This window comes from Culex pipiens, chromosome 3 (assembly GCF_016801865.2).
Source record: "Culex pipiens pallens isolate TS chromosome 3, TS_CPP_V2, whole genome shotgun sequence".
NCBI classification, from domain to species: Eukaryota; Metazoa; Arthropoda; class Insecta; order Diptera; family Culicidae; genus Culex; species Culex pipiens.
The window spans coordinates 77371390-77389104 of NC_068939.1; the positions used below are offsets into that span (position 1 = coordinate 77371390).

Sequence of the window (17715 nt, forward strand, 5' to 3'; positions counted from 1 at the left end):
TAATTCTTTAATTCTTTAATTCTTTAATTCTTTAATTCTTTAATTCTTTAATTCTTTAATTCTTTAATTCTTTAATTCTTTAATTCTTTAATTCTTAATTCTTTAATTCTTTAATTCTTTAATTCTTTAATTCTTTAATTCTTTAATTCTTTAATTCTTTAATTCTTTAATTCTTTAATTCTTTAATTCTTTAATTCTTTAATTCTTTAATTCTTTAATTCTTTAATTCTTTAATTCTTTAATTCTTTAATTCTTTAATTCTTTAATTCTTTAATTCTTTAATTCTTTAATTCTTTAATTCTTTAATTCTTTAATTCTTTAATTCTTTAATTCTTTAATTCTTTAATTCTTTAATTCTTTAATTCTTTAATTCTTTAATTCTTTAATTCTTTAATTCTTTAATTCTTTAATTCTTTAATTCTTTAATTCTTTAATTCTTTAATTCTTTAATTCTTTAATTCTTTAATTCTTTAATTCTTTAATTCTTTAATTCTTTAATTCTTTAATTCTTTAATTCTTTAATTCTTTAATTCTTTAATTCTTTAATTCTTTAATTCTTTAATTCTTTAATTCTTTAATTCTTTAATTCTTTAATTCTTTAATTCTTTAATTCTTTAATTCTTTAATTCTTTAATTCTTTAATTCTTTAATTCTTTAATTCTTTAATTCTTTAATTCTTTAATTCTTTAATTCTTTAATTCTTTAATTCTTTAATTCTTTAATTCTTTAATTCTTTAATTCTTTAATTCTTTAATTCTTTAATTCTTTAATTCTTTAATTCTTTAATTCTTTAATTCTTTAATTCTTTAATTCTTTAATTCTTTAATTCTTTAATTCTTTAATTCTTTAATTCTTTAATTCTTTAATTCTTTAATTCTTTAATTCTTTAATTCTTTAATTCTTTAATTCTTTAATTCTTTAATTCTTTAATTCTTTAATTCTTTAATTCTTTAATTCTTTAATTCTTTAATTCTTTAATTCTTTAATTCTTTAATTCTTTAATTCTTTAATTCTTTAATTCTTTAATTCTTTAATTCTTTAATTCTTTAATTCTTTAATTCTTTAATTCTTTAATTCTTTAATTCTTTAATTCTTTAATTCTTTAATTCTTTAATTCTTTAATTCTTTAATTCTTTAATTCTTTAATTCTTTAATTCTTTAATTCTTTAATTCTTTAATTCTTTAATTCTTTAATTCTTTAATTCTTTAATTCTTTAATTCTTTAATTCTTTAATTCTTTAATTCTTTAATTCTTTAATTCTTTAATTCTTTAATTCTTTAATTCTTTAATTCTTTAATTCTTTAATTCTTTAATTCTTTAATTCTTTAATTCTTTAATTCTTTAATTCTTTAATTCTTTAATTCTTTAATTCTTTAATTCTTTAATTCTTTAATTCTTTAATTCTTTAATTCTTTAATTCTTTAATTCTTTAATTCTTTAATTCTTTAATTCTTTAATTCTTTAATTCTTTAATTCTTTAATTCTTTAATTCTTTAATTCTTTAATTCTTTAATTCTTTAATTCTTTAATTCTTTAATTCTTTAATTCTTTAATTCTTTAATTCTTTAATTCTTTAATTCTTTAATTCTTTAATTCTTTAATTCTTTAATTCTTTAATTCTTTAATTCTTTAATTCTTTAATTCTTTAATTCTTTAATTCTTTAATTCTTTAATTCTTAAATTCTTTAATTCTTAAATTCTTAAATTCTTAAATTCTTAAATTCTTAAATTCTTAAATTCTTAAATTCTTAAATTCTTAAATTCTTAAATTCTTAAATTCTTAAATTCTTAAATTCTTAAATTCTTAAATTCTTAAATTCTTAAATTCTTAAATTCTTAAATTCTTAAATTCTTAAATTCTTAAATTCTTAAATTCTTAAATTCTTAAATTCTTAAATTCTTAAATTCTTAAATTCTTAAATTCTTAAATTCTTAAATTCTTAAATTCTTAAATTCTTAAATTCTTAAATTCTTAAATTCTTAAATTCTTAAATTCTTAAATTCTTAAATTCTTAAATTCTTAAATTCTTAAATTCTTAAATTCTTAAATTCTTAAATTCTTAAATTCTTAAATTCTTAAATTCTTAAATTCTTAAATTCTTAAATTCTTAAATTCTTAAATTCTTAAATTCTTAAATTCTTAAATTCTTAAATTCTTAAATTCTTAAATTCTTAAATTCTTAAATTCTTAAATTCTTAAATTCTTAAATTCTTAAATTCTTAAATTCTTAAATTCTTAAATTCTTAAATTCTTAAATTCTTAAATTCTTAAATTCTTAAATTCTTAAATTCTTAAATTCTTAAATTCTTAAATTCTTAAATTCTTAAATTCTTAAATTCTTAAATTCTTAAATTCTTAAATTCTTAAATTCTTAAATTCTTAAATTCTTAAATTCTTAAATTCTTAAATTCTTAAATTCTTAAATTCTTAAATTCTTAAATTCTTAAATTCTTAAATTCTTAAATTCTTAAATTCTTAAATTCTTAAATTCTTAAATTCTTAAATTCTTAAATTCTTAAATTCTTAAATTCTTAAATTCTTAAATTCTTAAATTCTTAAATTCTTAAATTCTTAAATTCTTAAATTCTTAAATTCTTAAATTCTTAAATTCTTAAATTCTTAAATTCTTAAATTCTTAAATTCTTAAATTCTTAAATTCTTAAATTCTTAAATTCTTAAATTCTTAAATTCTTAAATTCTTAAATTCTTAAATTCTTAAATTCTTAAATTCTTAAATTCTTAAATTCTTAAATTCTTAAATTCTTAAATTCTTAAATTCTTAAATTCTTAAATTCTTAAATTCTTAAATTCTTAAATTCTTAAATTCTTAAATTCTTAAATTTTTAAATTCTTAAATCCTTAAATTCTTAATTTTTTTAATTTTCTGAAATTTTCATTCTAGATTTTTTAATTTTGTAAGAAATAGAGTGTTTGATTTTTATAATTTCGAGGTTTTCGTAAATTTGTATTTACGAATTTCTATATTTTCGATTTTTAAAACTTTTGGAATTTCGACTTGTACATTCGGTTCGAATTTTAACATTATTGATCTTTTGAATATATAAAAACGTTAAAAATTAAAATTATTATTCAATTCTGCATATTTTTAATTTTGATTTTACAAATTTCAGATTTTTGTTGAAATTTTCTTTATTATTTAAAAAAAATGCTATTTGAAATTTCTGGAATGTTTGTTTTTTTTTCATATTTTTCAATTTGTTGTTTGGTTGGATTGCAAAATTTCAGATTATTATTGTATTTTCAGTAAGAACATAGATATTTGTATGATTATTGTCAAGTTTAATTTCACTCTGATTTACTTCATTTTGATCCCGCGAGTGTGGGTAAATCGGACAGTGCAGGGGACTCATAATCCAGAGGTAGCTGGTTGGTACTAGCAATAAATTGTTGGTGACAACTTCTTTTTTTACTCCATTTCGACCAAAAAACTAAAACTGTCCTTTTAGTTTCTATATTCTGCTTTTTGAGATTTGGCGGAAATTTTAAATCTTATTATATCCAATTCAAAATTATTAAAACGTTTGTAATTATCAGTCGCATTCAAAAAGAAAAATTACAATTCATTGATTTTTTCATCAAAACATATTACAAACAAGCACCGCGCGAAGAAACGTCAAACGCAATCTTTCCGTTTCTGTTACTTTTCAGCTGCGTACCGCTTAAGAAAAATCTTTTCGTGACCCTTTCCTTGACCGTTTCTTGGGCGTTTTTTTGTATGGAGTTTTGCGTTCCTTCCCATCTGCGTATCAGCCTTAAATCTGAAATTTATTTCAAGAAAACGTCAAAAAACGAATCAATCAACTATTGCGCGACGATCACGATACTCACAAACCGCGATCGACATTATCGCGCAATAAGACTCAATGTGGCGATCTCTCCTCTTACCACTGGGACTGCATCGCCGTAGTTGTGTTGGTTTTGTTATTTTTCGTTCACCCCACCGTGTCTCACCCCCTTGCGTACGTTTGTGTTTGTGTGTATTGCAGAATAGAAGAGAAGCCAAAAAACGCGAAAGAACGTAAACAGGCGGTGCGACTCGCGGACCTGTACGCAGAGTCGACGAGAAGAGAAAAGTGTGTGCAACGAGGAAGAGGAAAAGGAGAAGAAGCATACAAACGTAAAGGAATACACAGAAGGATAGGAAGGCAAAACAAGAGCAACGATCAGATGATTCCTTTCGTTTTATGCAAAGTGCTTCAAGCTGCAACACAATTCACTTCAAAGTAGTGGTGATGATGATGATGATGAGATGATAATGATGGTGCAATGTTCATTATGAAGAAGTTTGCGGAAAAGGTGCAATGAGTGTGTAAAGGGAAAGCACGACACGACACGCAAAGGGAATACAGCAACAAAACGAAGAATCTTAAAAGTGTTGAAGCGTCCAGAGAGATCGTTGATCGTGTGTCCAAAGAGAGCGCAAGAGCGAACCTTACCGAAGTCGTGTGACCAGCGACGACCACGGGGTCCTCCTGTTTGGTGGCCAAGCTGGCGAAGACCGGAGCAAGCAGCCGGAGCAGGTCTAACCGTAGACCGGCAGCAAAACGACAACGATCGCGCAACAACAACAACAACAACAGCAACACTGGTGATCTCCCGTAACGTGCGTGAGTGTGCGCGATTTTGTGTACACGCTCACACACAGCAGGAGGAAAGAAATTCAGGTATGTGTTGTACATTGACCTTGTTTCGAGTCCGAAGGGGGCACACAGACATGCGTACATGTGTGTATACGTTTTGTGTTTTATTTACAATATCAGCTGAATCAGCATCAGCTGAAAATCATCTGTGAAGAAGGAAAGCGTACTGCACTGCAGCGCACAGATCTTGATACTCTCACTTTGAGAGATGTTGGATCGGCTGTGAAGAACCAGCCAACCGAATTTTGAATAATGCAGCTAAAATCAATTTTTAAATTTTAATCAAAACTTTAACAGCATCGATTTCAAACGATTTTTAATATTGTAGAAAAGTTCAGAATCTTGAATATGAAATGATTTTGATAAGTATTAAGATAATTTTTTCCAAACAAGATGTAAAAACTGCAGATTTTTCAGACTAATTTGTCAAATTCTATGAAAAAAATTAGTCCGTTAGGTGAGCCTTAGGGACCATCCATAAACCACGGTGAGATTGGTTGGTTGGTGAGATCAATCCATTATAAATTCTTTCATGTCAAAACTTTACATAAACTAAATAATACACTACAGACTTTACACTACACTAACAAACGAACAATTCAAAAAAGACTTAACGAATTAATCCATATTCCAAATTCCCCTCAATCCTCTTGCAAACCACCAAAAAAAACTCCGTTCACTTTTAAAAGTCGCGTGGGTTCCCCGCACTTTTGCAACTAGTGAACAAACAAAAAACATCCCCCCCCCAAATCCTCACGGGACTGTATGGGCGTAGCCTTGGAGCACAGTGTGGAAATTTACGTTCCTAGTTAAACAACTTCCAGTTACTAAACAAGTACTGTAATATATATTTTTTAAGTCAGAAGCATGTCCGTCCATAATAGACTTAAATAAAAAAGTAAGCAAATTAAAACAATTTTGATCATTTTTAAACACAAGCACAACACATAAAGCTACAAAACTCATAAATCAGCCATTAGGTCAATCCAAATTTTATTTAAAATATTGTATAATGTTTATTGTTGTATTTTTTTTATTTTGCAAATTTTTAACAGAAGCATGTATGTAAAAATTTATGAAGAATTTTGTAATACCTTTTTCCTCAAAACTTTCATAAAAAAACACATGCTTCTTGTGAAAATACTGTAAAATTTTTATTTGTGTATTTATAATCATATTAAGACTTTTTTTAGCTTTTTACAAGCAATTCCAAGGATTTTTTTCTCCCAAATTTATTTACACTTTGCAAATTTTTGACAGTAGAGCAATTATCTAAGAAATCGGACTTTTTTTATTTTTTATTATTTACAATGTTAAAATATAAAACATTCGTGAAATTCTGATCTTTTCGAAAACATTTTTTTCAAAATTTTTAAATCTAGACAAACATTTCAAAAGGGCAAAACATTCAATATTGCACCCTTTTGAAATTTTAGTCTTGATTTAAATTTTTTGAAAATATTGTTTTTGAAAAGATCTGCAAATTTCACGATGGCTTGAAATTGAAAACGGTGCACTTTATCAAAATTTGACGTAAGTACTTTTTGATTGCAAATTTAATTTTGCATCGAAAAATGAAGTTGAAAAATTTTTGCGATCAATATTTCGATTTTTTGAGAAAATCAGTATTGATTCAAAAATTCATAACTCGGTCAAAGATTTTTTGCACAACCTGGAAATTTCTGAAAAGTTGGCATTTGATGTTACATATCAAACATATCAAAAAATTAAAAAAAAAGAGTTTTTTTTGCAAAGGGACCATCCACAAACCACGTGGAAACTTTTTTGGAAATCTCAACCTCCCCCCATCTTGGACAATTCCCATACAAATAAATTATTTTTTGCATGGAGCGTGGACATTTGCGCGTGTTTCAGCCGGATTAAAAAATACAAAAAAAAAATCGAATGACCGAAATCTGTTAGAATTGCTCAGTTGCATAACTGTAATGATGTGTAAAAATTTGAAATTCAGTCATGAAATTTGAAGTTTTTTTTACCAAGGGACAAACACTTAATATAGATATTGTTCCAGCTTTATCTATTACCTATTGTACATGAAAAATTTGAATAACAGCATAAAGTTAAAAAAGTTTTCAAGCCAAAAATAGTATTCCATCCAGATATCAACTCGATTCAACCTGGAGCTTGTGAATGGGACATCTGGGACTACAATCTGAGACTGAGAACGGGTTGGTTAAGGTGGTTAAGCATATAAAGTAAACACTTAAGTAACACAATTGTTCTTTAAGTGTTTTTTTTGGGTGTAATTTTTGCTCGGAAGACCCCTTAGCCCGGGCAGACGGTAATAACAAAATTAATAATATTTCAATAACAAATCATGTTAAAATAACAAAAATTGTTATTATTTTATCCTGAAGTTCAACTTCAAGAAGAAAAAATAATAACAGTTTCTGATAAAATAACAAAATTTGGTATTGAAGTGATATTATATTGAAAATGTTTAATAACACGCTAATAAGAGGAAATGTTATACATTTCAAAAACTCTCCTAATAACAAAATTTGTTATTCGTTCGGTATACTGACTTAGAAATAAAATTACCATAAATCGCACAAATGGAAAAGTTTCTAAGTGTCTATAACACAATCTGTTATTATTTTTTCTTTTGTTCAATATGTTTAGATCTTTGGGATAATTTTGTCTAATTTCGTCGGGGTTATTATTTTGGCCATGAAATGGAGTCCATAAACTAAAATTATTCTAAAAAGTTGAAATTTTGAAAGTTGATTTTTTTAATTATTTGATATACCCCCTAAGGGAGTTTGCTAAAATTGGCTAGAACTATGGGATAATTTTGACCAATTTCGTCGGGGTCATTATTTTGGCCATGAAATGGGGTCCTTATGCTAAAATTATTCTAAAAAAATGAAATTTTGAAAGCTGATTTTTTTATTATTTGATATACCCCCTAAGGGACTTTGTTTAAATTGGCTAGAACTATGGGATTATTTTGACCAATTTCGTCGGGGTCATTATTTTGGCTATAAAATGGGGTCCTTAAGTTAAAATTATTCTAAAAAGTTGAAATTTTGAAAGTTGATTTTTTTTAATTATTTGATATACCCCCTAAGGGACTTTGCTAAAATTGGCTAGAACTATGGGATAGTTTTGACCAATTTCGTCGGGGTCATTATTTTGGCTATAAAATGGGGTCCTTAAGTTAAAATTATTCTAAAAAGTTGAAATTTTGAAAGTTGATTTTTTTTAATTATTTGATATACCCCCTAAGGGACTTTGCTAAAATTAACTAGAACTATGGGATAATTTTGACCAATTTCGTCGGGGTCATTATTTTGGCCATGAAATGGGGTCCTTATGCTAAAATTATTCTAAAAAAATGAAATTTTGAAAGCTGATTTTTTTATTATTTGATATACCCCCTAAGGGACTTTGTTTAAATTGGCTAGAACTATGGGATTATTTTGACCAATTTCGTCGGGGTCATTATTTTGGCCATGAAATGAGGTCCTTAAGCTAAAATCTAAAAAGTTGAAATTTTGAAAGTTGATTTTTTTTATTATTTGATATACCCCCTAAGGGACTTTGTTTAAATTGGCTAGAACTATGGGATTATTTTGACCAATTTCGTCGGGGTCATTATTTTGGCTATAAAATGGGGTCCTTAAGTTAAAATTATTCTAAAAAGTTGAAATTTTGAAAGTTGATTTTTTTAATTATTTAATATACCCCCTAAGGGACTTTGCTAAAATTGGCTAGAACTATGGGATAGTTTTCACCAATTTCGTCGGGGTCATTATTTTGGCTATAAAATGGGGTCCTTAAGTTAAGGGACCATCCACAAACCACGTGGACACTTTTTTGGAAATCTCACCCCCCCCCCCCCTTCGTGGACAATTGTCCAAACAAAAAAAAACTTTTTTGTATGGAGCGTGGACAATCGCCATACCCCCCCCCCCCACCCCCCTAAAGTGTCCACGTGGTTTATGGATGGTCCCTAAAATTATTCTAAAAAGTTGAAATTTTGAAAGTTGATTTTTTTTAATTATTTGATATACCCCCTAAGGGACTTAGCTAAAATTAGCTAGAACTATGGGATAATTTTGACCAATTTCGTCGGGGTCATTATTTTGGCCATGAATTGAGGTCCTTAAGCTAAAATTATTCTAAAAAGTTGAAATTTTGAAAGTTGATTTTTTTAATTATTTGATATACCCCCTAAGGGACTTAGCTAAAATTAGCTAGAACTATGGGATAATTTTGACCAATTTCGTCAGGGTCATTATTTTGGCCATGAAATGGGGTTTCAAGCTAAAATTTATCCGATAAAATTAACTTTTGAGAGTTCATTTTTTTTAATTTTGTTATATTCGCTAACGGAATTGATTTATTTATTGAGAAATTTTGAAGTGTGAATAACAAAAACTGTTATTATTTTCACAGAGCCAGGAAGTCGGAGCGGACGTTGAAGTTCGAGCTGGAGTGAGACCTCGGAGACTGCATCGGATTCAGCTAATTTTCAGCAACTTTTACTTGGAGTCGGAATCTGTGAAGTCGGGTATTTTTGGAGAGCTGAAGTCGTCGTTGACGTCATATCCTGCATCCAGAGTCGGAGTTGTCTTCAAAGTATGGATTCAAAGTCGCTTGGAGGTACCCGACTCTGCAGCCCTGACTAGTACAGAGGAGTTATGGCACCTGCAGGTTTATTTGCAAATTACAAATAAACCAAAACAATAACTTTTTTTGTTATGGAGACATACCAGTTCAACAACATTTTTTGTTATTATGCTGCTCCACCTCTCCGCACAAAATAACAAATCTTGTTATTCCTTCATGATTCCTTCTGTGTTATTGGTTTGTTATTGCAATAACAACATAATAACAGTTTAAGTTATTCTTCGAACAAATCTTTGTTATTGATTTTTGTTATTTTAACAACTAATCCGATCATCCCAATAACATATTTCGATCTTCTCACAATATCAAAAACTGACCTTCCCAAGTTATTTCCGTCTGCTCGGGAGAACCCAATTTCTAACAACAATTTTGTCAAATTCGTGTTCCTAAGCCAATTTCAAAATAGACACATTTTTAAAAAATGTTTATTTTCGTCCGTTTATATCTTTAAAAAAATAGAGTATAAAATTTGTAGAGTCCATTAATAGAAAAAGATGGAGCAATATTGAGATAGAAAAGATCCAAAACAAGAGAGTCGTCTGTACTTGATAATTTTTAAAAGATACTTTCATTCCTTATATTCAAAAATATATTTTTAAAGAAAAGTTGAATTGAATTTTTTTTTCCAAAAATATAAAGTGCTGAAAATATAATGTGAAATGAAAACTTTACTTAAACGAAATCGCCGCTTGGTAGTTTGCCCAGCAAAATTCATGACCCAATTAAAACACTCCACCAGTAAGCAAAACAAATGCACTCGAAAACATTCGCTGCAGCGGTGGTCGTAAGCCACATGCATTTCAGTTGAAACCCCGCAAAACTGTGCCTTTTTCGCTGTCTCCGACCCCAAATCAATTCGAACCGGAGCCAGCCAGCCCATAATAGGGTCAACCGCGGAAAACGGGCCAGATGTGGGCGGGAAAAGGGGCACTTACTGTTTGCCATTTTTTGTGCTGAGAAAATCGTGCCGGAATAAAGTGCTTTCCATCGTCAATTACGGGGGGCTTTCAGAGAAGGGAGGCATCTCAGACAGCGGCGGATGGTCGTGGCCCTCTAATGCTGCTGCAAACATGGAAAGGTCAACGAAAGTTTCAACCGCTATTGAACGTTTCAAGGGAATGTGAATTGGCACATAGTACAGTACTTTACTTTGAAAGAAAATTTTAAAGTTTGTTATATCTTGCATATTTTCCAATAAAAAAGGGAAACAAGGTTGCTCCTGCTCTTTTTCTTGTAAAAACATCTTAGATCCACCTTAATGATAACCTATCGACTCAAATTCGAGCACTCAACAAATGTTTGGCTTTGTGTGTATGTGTAAATCAGAGCAAATTTGGGACATAGTTTTCTCAGCACTGGCTGACCCGATTAAAAGCAAACTGATTGCATTAGACTTGTATATTGTCGATATTGAATTTTATAAAGATCTGGTGAGTTCGGTCAGTAACCGAAAAACTTTACCAATAAGTCATAAACATTGAGGATCTGGTACCTTATCCCAAGTTATAGTCGCATAAGTAAAATTTATGTTCTTTTTTAAGCAACATATATTTTTTTAAAGTGTTACTCGATTCCATAATTCATTAAATACACAGTTATGATAGTTTTATTTTTGGAGTTCAAAATTTCATTGATAAATATTATGATCAGTGTCTGTCGAATTTCACTTTTTTACAGACTAATCTAGGTAAAACTTCGCAGACAGAGTTAATCCATCAAACAAATATTAAACCTTCCAAAATTCATTTGGTATCCCAATATTACCCGAGCAGACGGAAATAACGTGGGAATAACATTGTTTGATATTTCAAAATACTAGGCCAATAACGGTTTATGTGATTTATAACAAGATTTGTTATTCGTCGTTATGATTTTTTTGTTATTGAATTGTTATTGTAATAATCCGATCATCCCAATAACAGTTTGAGGTATTCTTCCATAACAAAAAATGTTATTCTTAAGTTGCTTTGGCTTTCAACCAATATCAGACCAATAACAAATTTTGTTATGATAACATAAACTGTTATTAAACCCTTATGCAAAAATGGATTTTTCAAGAAGATTCCATAACACTTTCTGTTATTTTAATAGTAAATTTTGTTATTACCGTCTGCCCAGGTATGTTTAAGACCACTTGAACGGCTATGACCACCCCAATTTGGACAGCAAAATAGTGCCCGATGATTTCTGCCTTAGGCCTTCCATACAATTTTGAGCCGGATCGGATACAATTTTATTGGATCTCGCTGTTTTCGTACAGATTTTTTTTTTAATTTTTACTTTGAAATTCTCAATTAGATGTTTGTTCAACTTTGTTGAGCCGTTGCAAATATTTTTTGAAGTTTATGTCACTCGGAGCATAAAAATTGAAATTATGAGCCGTGGTTTCAACATTTTATGAAAAAAGTGTTCTGAAATGCATTAGGTACCTGTCCAGTTGTTTTGCAATCATTAGCTTCCAAAATATTTATAAGTATTGACGAGAATATTATATTTTTTGCGTAAAAAATGAGTTGTTGCGGATTTTTTTTTAAGCAAACCTTAACATGCTTAACGTGATAATTTGTGCAGAAAAATTCATTTCAGATTGTTTTCAGTTGATTAGACTTCTATTTTCATGGAAATTTTGAAGCTTGAAATTTTTTTTGCCCCTGATTTTTCGGACCAATTTTGAAGCAGGAGTTAATGTAAATCAATAGAAACATGCATAAAAATGTTTATTTTCGTCCATTTTAACCCTTTAAAAATTAATTTGCATTTTGTTGGATTTTTCAAGCCCTTTCAGATGCATTTTAAATCTTGAAATTTAATTCAATTTTGCCTAAGTTACAGCATTTTTAAGATTTTTGACGTTTTTAAACCTTCAAACTTTGTGTCCCGATTTGCCCTACTTCCCGTTGACCTAGAGTGCTCATATTTTGGCCAGATGCTAGTTTTATATGTGCAAACAACCCCTGAAAATTTCAGGCAGATTGGTGAGGTCCAAACGACGTCTCATACAAAGGGGTATGCCCTGTTCGTGGACTCGCTCTTAAAACATTCCTACAAATTTCCTATTGGACATATCTGACAAATAGTTTCTCGAACTGTTGGTTGCTGAGATATTTTATTGTGAATTATGTATTGTAAAATGTTCAGTTTCGATAGAAAATTATTCTTTTAACGTTTCAAGGGAATTCATGGCCGAAGTATCATCTAAATAAAATAAAAATACAAGGAAAAGTCAATTTGTGAAAATGACTCTGTTGAAAATTTATTGAACCAATGTCTCAAGTGTCAAAACTTTCATTACTTTGCAAAGCAAACACTCTCAGCATGTCGCCGGTCTTCATTGAAAGCCCATTTTCATCTCAAACGACGCTCAAATCCCCCAAAGTTGTCCCACACCAAAGCCGAAGCGTAGACCGAACGACCAACCAACCAATCAAAAACACCTGTACTTGAGACGAAACGCACCAGATGTGCGGCTGGCTGGCTGATCGTCGTCGGACATCCTTGAAGTTCGAAAATTTGCACCAAACCAACCGACCGACGACGACAGAAATAAACACTTGCGAAGTGAAAACATTGACACACACACGCACACACACTTACAAGGAGCGAAACAAAAAGTAGCAGACCAATCGACTTGTTTGGTGAAATGGCCTCGGTACAAGTTTTTGGTCGTCTCTTTTTTGAGGGGGGGTTTTCAAGCAGAAATGGTTTGACCGTTTTCACAGGAGAAAATAAAATGAAGACCTAAAATAAGAGGTTGAGCTCATTACAGACCTGGTGACATTATAATAAAAATATGGCCAACTGCTTCTTTGTTGGAACAGATTGTTTGAAAAACGGTTCATTTCATTTTTGGTACCTACACTGCGAAATTTTTTGCGCATCCAGTTAATCTGAATCGTCTTTCAATGCTAATATTATTCATTTATTAATTATTCCTCCTTTCTACCCCGAGCTCCAAAACACTATCAGGTTGTCGTTAAATTTTGGCAAACCCATAAAAAAGAGAGCGGTGCAGAGTGCAAACACAAACACACTCGTTCATTTTGCTTCCCTTTTTGCCTCCAATTTCGGCTCCAAACACCTTTTATTGGACAATCGCAAACATTTACTGCTACTCGCCAAACACCCCAACAGTTCACCAATACCATCGCATCGTCATCAATCCGTTTCAAATCAGCTGGAGCAGCCAGGGACTTCTTTGTCTTTCTTGCTCTCCCCCATCCCCTCCCCTTCTTGGGGTTTAGTTTTTGTTTTGTTTTATTGCTGTCTCTTCTGTCTTGTCTAACTGATTTTGCTTCCCCCTTTCTCTTTGTCAACATTCACTGCAGTCGTGGACGTGTAGTGGTGTTAGTAGAGAGGGTGAAATATTAATTATTATTTCCCCAACTATTGGTACGATTTAAAATTTTAAAGAATATGAAGTATATTTCAAACAATTCTGTTTGTTTTATTAATGGTTCATTTTCTGTGTAAGGGACTTTTGCGTAAACTTACTAAAAATTTCGAAAAAAAACATAGTTTACATAAAAAGAAGTTCAAAAATAGTTTTATAATCGCTGCAGACGACATTTTATGGGAAATTTAAGGTTTTTTTCGAATCTGCATTAACATAAAAGGGCCTTTTTTTAATTTAGAACATTTTTTTCATTTTAAAATTAAGTATTTTTTATAATTTTGCAAAAGTTAGGTGTTTTATGAAGTTTGCATATATTTTTCAAGAGTTATAAGTTGTTGTTTATTTTATTAACGTGACTTTAACCTAGAGAGGTCATTCGTCACTTACAGAGTTATAAGAAATTTACGAAAAAGCTTTTTGAAAAGGGTATAATTTTGACCATTTTCGACCAGTTTTTCGAAGTTTTAACACCTGAAACTTAATTGTGTATTGTAGTGTTCAGCAAAGTTGCACAAAAATAACCCTTTGAATGTGAGTATTTTTTCCGTCAACTGGGGTGAATCGGGAATACAGCCTGAAAAGGGACAGTAGTTTTCGGGCACTTATAAGCAAGCTTAACATTAGGAAAACGATGTTATTCTGTGTTTGTTCTTTCCGAAGCTGGTTAACTAGCCAAGTATTGTGCAGTAACAAGGCTAAATCAGCTGTTCCAATTCGCCCCAGATGACGGTAGGGTACGTTATCCATTAGTGGACCCCTTTCTTATAGTGGAACCTCTAAAGGGGTTTGCCTTCCTCATCTTACTGAGGAAAGGCTATAAAATCACTCGAAAAACGAAATTCTTAATTTGACCTCCTAGACCCACCTTCATGTATACATATCGACTCAAATTCTGAGCAAATGTCTGTGTGTGTGGTGGGATGTTGATAAAAAAAAATTGCACTGGATTATCTCGGCACTGGCTGAACCGATTTAGACCGTGTTGGTCCTATTCGATCCGTCTTGGGGTGCCATATTGAAAATTGTAAAGTTTAGTTAAGTTCTTCAAAAAAACGATTTTAACAAAGGTCCGGAAGATTGTAAAAATTGTGGTTTTTGTAAGAAACCCTGTAATGTTATACATTTTTAGAAAGGTATTCAAAAGACCTTTTCAACGAGTTCAGAGATTGAAGATCGACCCTATCAAAAGTTATAAGCACTTAAGTGTTATTTATGAAATTTTTAGAGGCCGGATCTCAGATATTTTGACAAAAACGTTGTCCGGATCTATCATGCGACCTGTCGTTGGATAAAAGATTGAGGATCTGACAACCCTATCAAAAGTTATAAGCACATGTAAAAATCAATACAATCACAATTTCAAGCGTGTTTTTGTCTGCAAATCTTTTATTTGGCATGTTCAGCATAATTTAAAACAATGCTGACTGACATTTAATTATACTTTTCGCCAAAATAAGTGTTTTGAGTTCGACATCAGCCATGACCACTAGCATTTTCACAACAAAGCAGCATTTCTATTTTATGATTGAATTAACTACCCAATCCATTTTTGGCTGATTATTTAACTTTAGTAAGTTGAAATAATGTAAGTTTAAGGAACTTTACTAAAATAAAGCGAAGAACTGCTCATTTTCGAGCAAAAATTAGGGGGTCCAATATAGGACAAAGAAAAATCTCAACTTTTCCAAAGGTTGTCCCCTGTTAATTTAACCTTCAAAAATAAAGAAAACTGTGTATTTAAGCAAAAGTTTCTCTTAAGGGGTTACATACATGTAAATTGGCAAAAATTTGGCATTTTAATCTATCACCAAAACAAGTTTGAAGATATTTGGCTGTATCATTGCCGAGCTGTTTCTAAAAACGGGTGCCACGATATCTCAACACTGCGTTGACCGAATCGGCTCAAAAGTTTGGTGAAGACTCGTTAAACCGGTCCCGAGTGCATGACGAAGGCCGATGCTCAAAAAGGTTATTTAAAAAATGTAAAAATAAAAAATATTTTTATGTTTTTCATATAAAAAAACGTCAGTTTTTGATTTTTGTAATTTTTTAAAAAGCAAAATTTTAAAATCGGGCTTTGTCATGCACACGGGATATGTCTTGAGAGTCTTCAGCCCAAATTTCAGCCAAATTGGTCCATCCTATCTCATGATATCGTGGCACCCGTAAATCAACTCGGTCTTTAGAGAAAATTGCTCACAAAGTTTGACAGTTCGCCTAGCGCATGGCAAAATTATGAACTTAATTCGTCTCTCATTCAGTTTAGTCACCAAAATTCTTCATGAAACTTTCAGGAATAATTGAAAATCATCTTTTTAGAGAATTTATTGAATTTTCTGTATTACTACATTTTGTGATTTTCTACATCTATGTAACCCCTTAAACATGCAATAAATGCTTGTTGTAATCAATCTTATTTCATATTTTTCAATTATAAGTATAAATATAGCTGTTTTCATATTAATAATACCAAAAATGCTGAAGCCGTATGAACATATAATTAATCAAAAGTATAGTTAATTGTACTTAACTGAAGCATCATAATTGAAGTTTGAAATGACATTTTGTAATAATAAATCAATAACAAAACATGCGTAGTTTTATCAGCAACTGTAAACAAATTCATCGTTTTGTAAATGTGTTTAAATGTCTGTTAGGTTTTTTGTTGTTGTTTTAAGCCAAAATTATTAACAACACATTTTTGTTTTTGATGAAAAGTAAGCAAAATCCATCTTTTATTCATTATATCTATCATTAGACCTACAAAACATCAAATATCGGTTAAATTTGGTATAAAAATAACAGTTTTCCTATAGTGGACCCCGTTCGGATTATGGACCCGGGTCCACTTTGGGAAAAAGGAGTCCATAACGGACAAAAAACACTTTATTTTCAAACTTCTATTTTTCTGCTCAAAAACAAATAACTGATAAAACAAATAGTCAAAATTGTTAAAAAGACTTCAGATTTCATTGTTTTGTACAAAGGGTTATAAAAAGTGCTTAAAATATTGAAAAAAAATGTGAAAAATGCGCTTCGGCTCTACTAGGGGGTCCACTAATGGTTAAAATACCCTACTGCTGTTCATAATAAAAATATGTTATTTTTTTTTAGAAAAAATCGTTTCATTCTAGCAATGAGCAAGCAACCTTCCGACGAAGACTTAACTGCGCCAGTTACGAAAGGTCCATTATTGAGACGGCGTATTTCCTGACGCCGACTCCTTGAGTTCAGTCAACCGAAACGCAAAAAAATGTGATGTTTTTAAGGACGGGAAGTGTTGATGCCCAACTTTTTTAAGGAGATAAGGGAAAATCTCCACGGTATTCCCAAAAAAGTTTCGCTATAGTAATCTTGTAGAGGTCTTGTAAAACTTTTGGAACATTTAGCTACTTTGGTATTTTTTATGAGTTATGTGGTTCTCGAGATAAAAAAAATATTAAAGTATGATACTTTAGACTAGCGCCAAAACGGAGGAAGTGGTTCAATTTCTATAGAATTGTATAGATATACCTTGTCGGCTAAATAAATACACCATTATAATTATTTAGATCGAAAAAATTGTTCCATGTTCTTATTTGAAACTCAGATTACTCAAACATTTTTGGAGAAAGCAAAGTGTTATAGCGAAGCTGTCAAGTTTTTTTTATTATGACCAATTCTTCGGCTCCTTTTAAAAAAAAATCCCAGATTTTTTTCAGAGTTTTGGCTATAGTGGCAAAATAAAAGAAGAAACCGCATTTAAAGCACACTGAAATTATTGAATCATATGAAAAATGAAACCTTTCATATAAAAAATCTCATTGAAAATTGAAAAATATGACATTTTGGTGTAGCTTCGCTAAGAATCGGTCTTATATTAAATGATTATTGGGGTAACTTTAACCATGAGTAGCAAGGGTGTTTTATGAAAATATATGTATGTGGTGTATCTTCAAATGTTTTATTGAAATTTAAACAGTCGCAGCGGACTTGTTCAAAAACCCTTCAATTGAACGAACAA

At 30.3% G+C, this 17715-nt stretch overlaps 1 protein-coding gene across 2 annotated transcripts in view; it reads left to right on the top strand.

The window, feature by feature from the left end:
- LOC120427232 (PAN2-PAN3 deadenylation complex subunit PAN3) overlaps nucleotides 1–17715 on the top strand; it is a 98620-nt gene that overhangs the window by 11930 nt on the left and 68975 nt on the right. The window contains exon 2 of one of the 2 annotated variants that reach the window (XM_052711159.1): nucleotides 4010–4687. The exons of the other annotated variant lie outside the window; for it this stretch is intronic. The gene's annotated coding sequence lies outside the window, so the exon portion shown is untranslated. The remainder of the gene's footprint in view (nucleotides 1–4009; nucleotides 4688–17715) is intronic. 2 annotated transcript variants of the gene reach the window in all.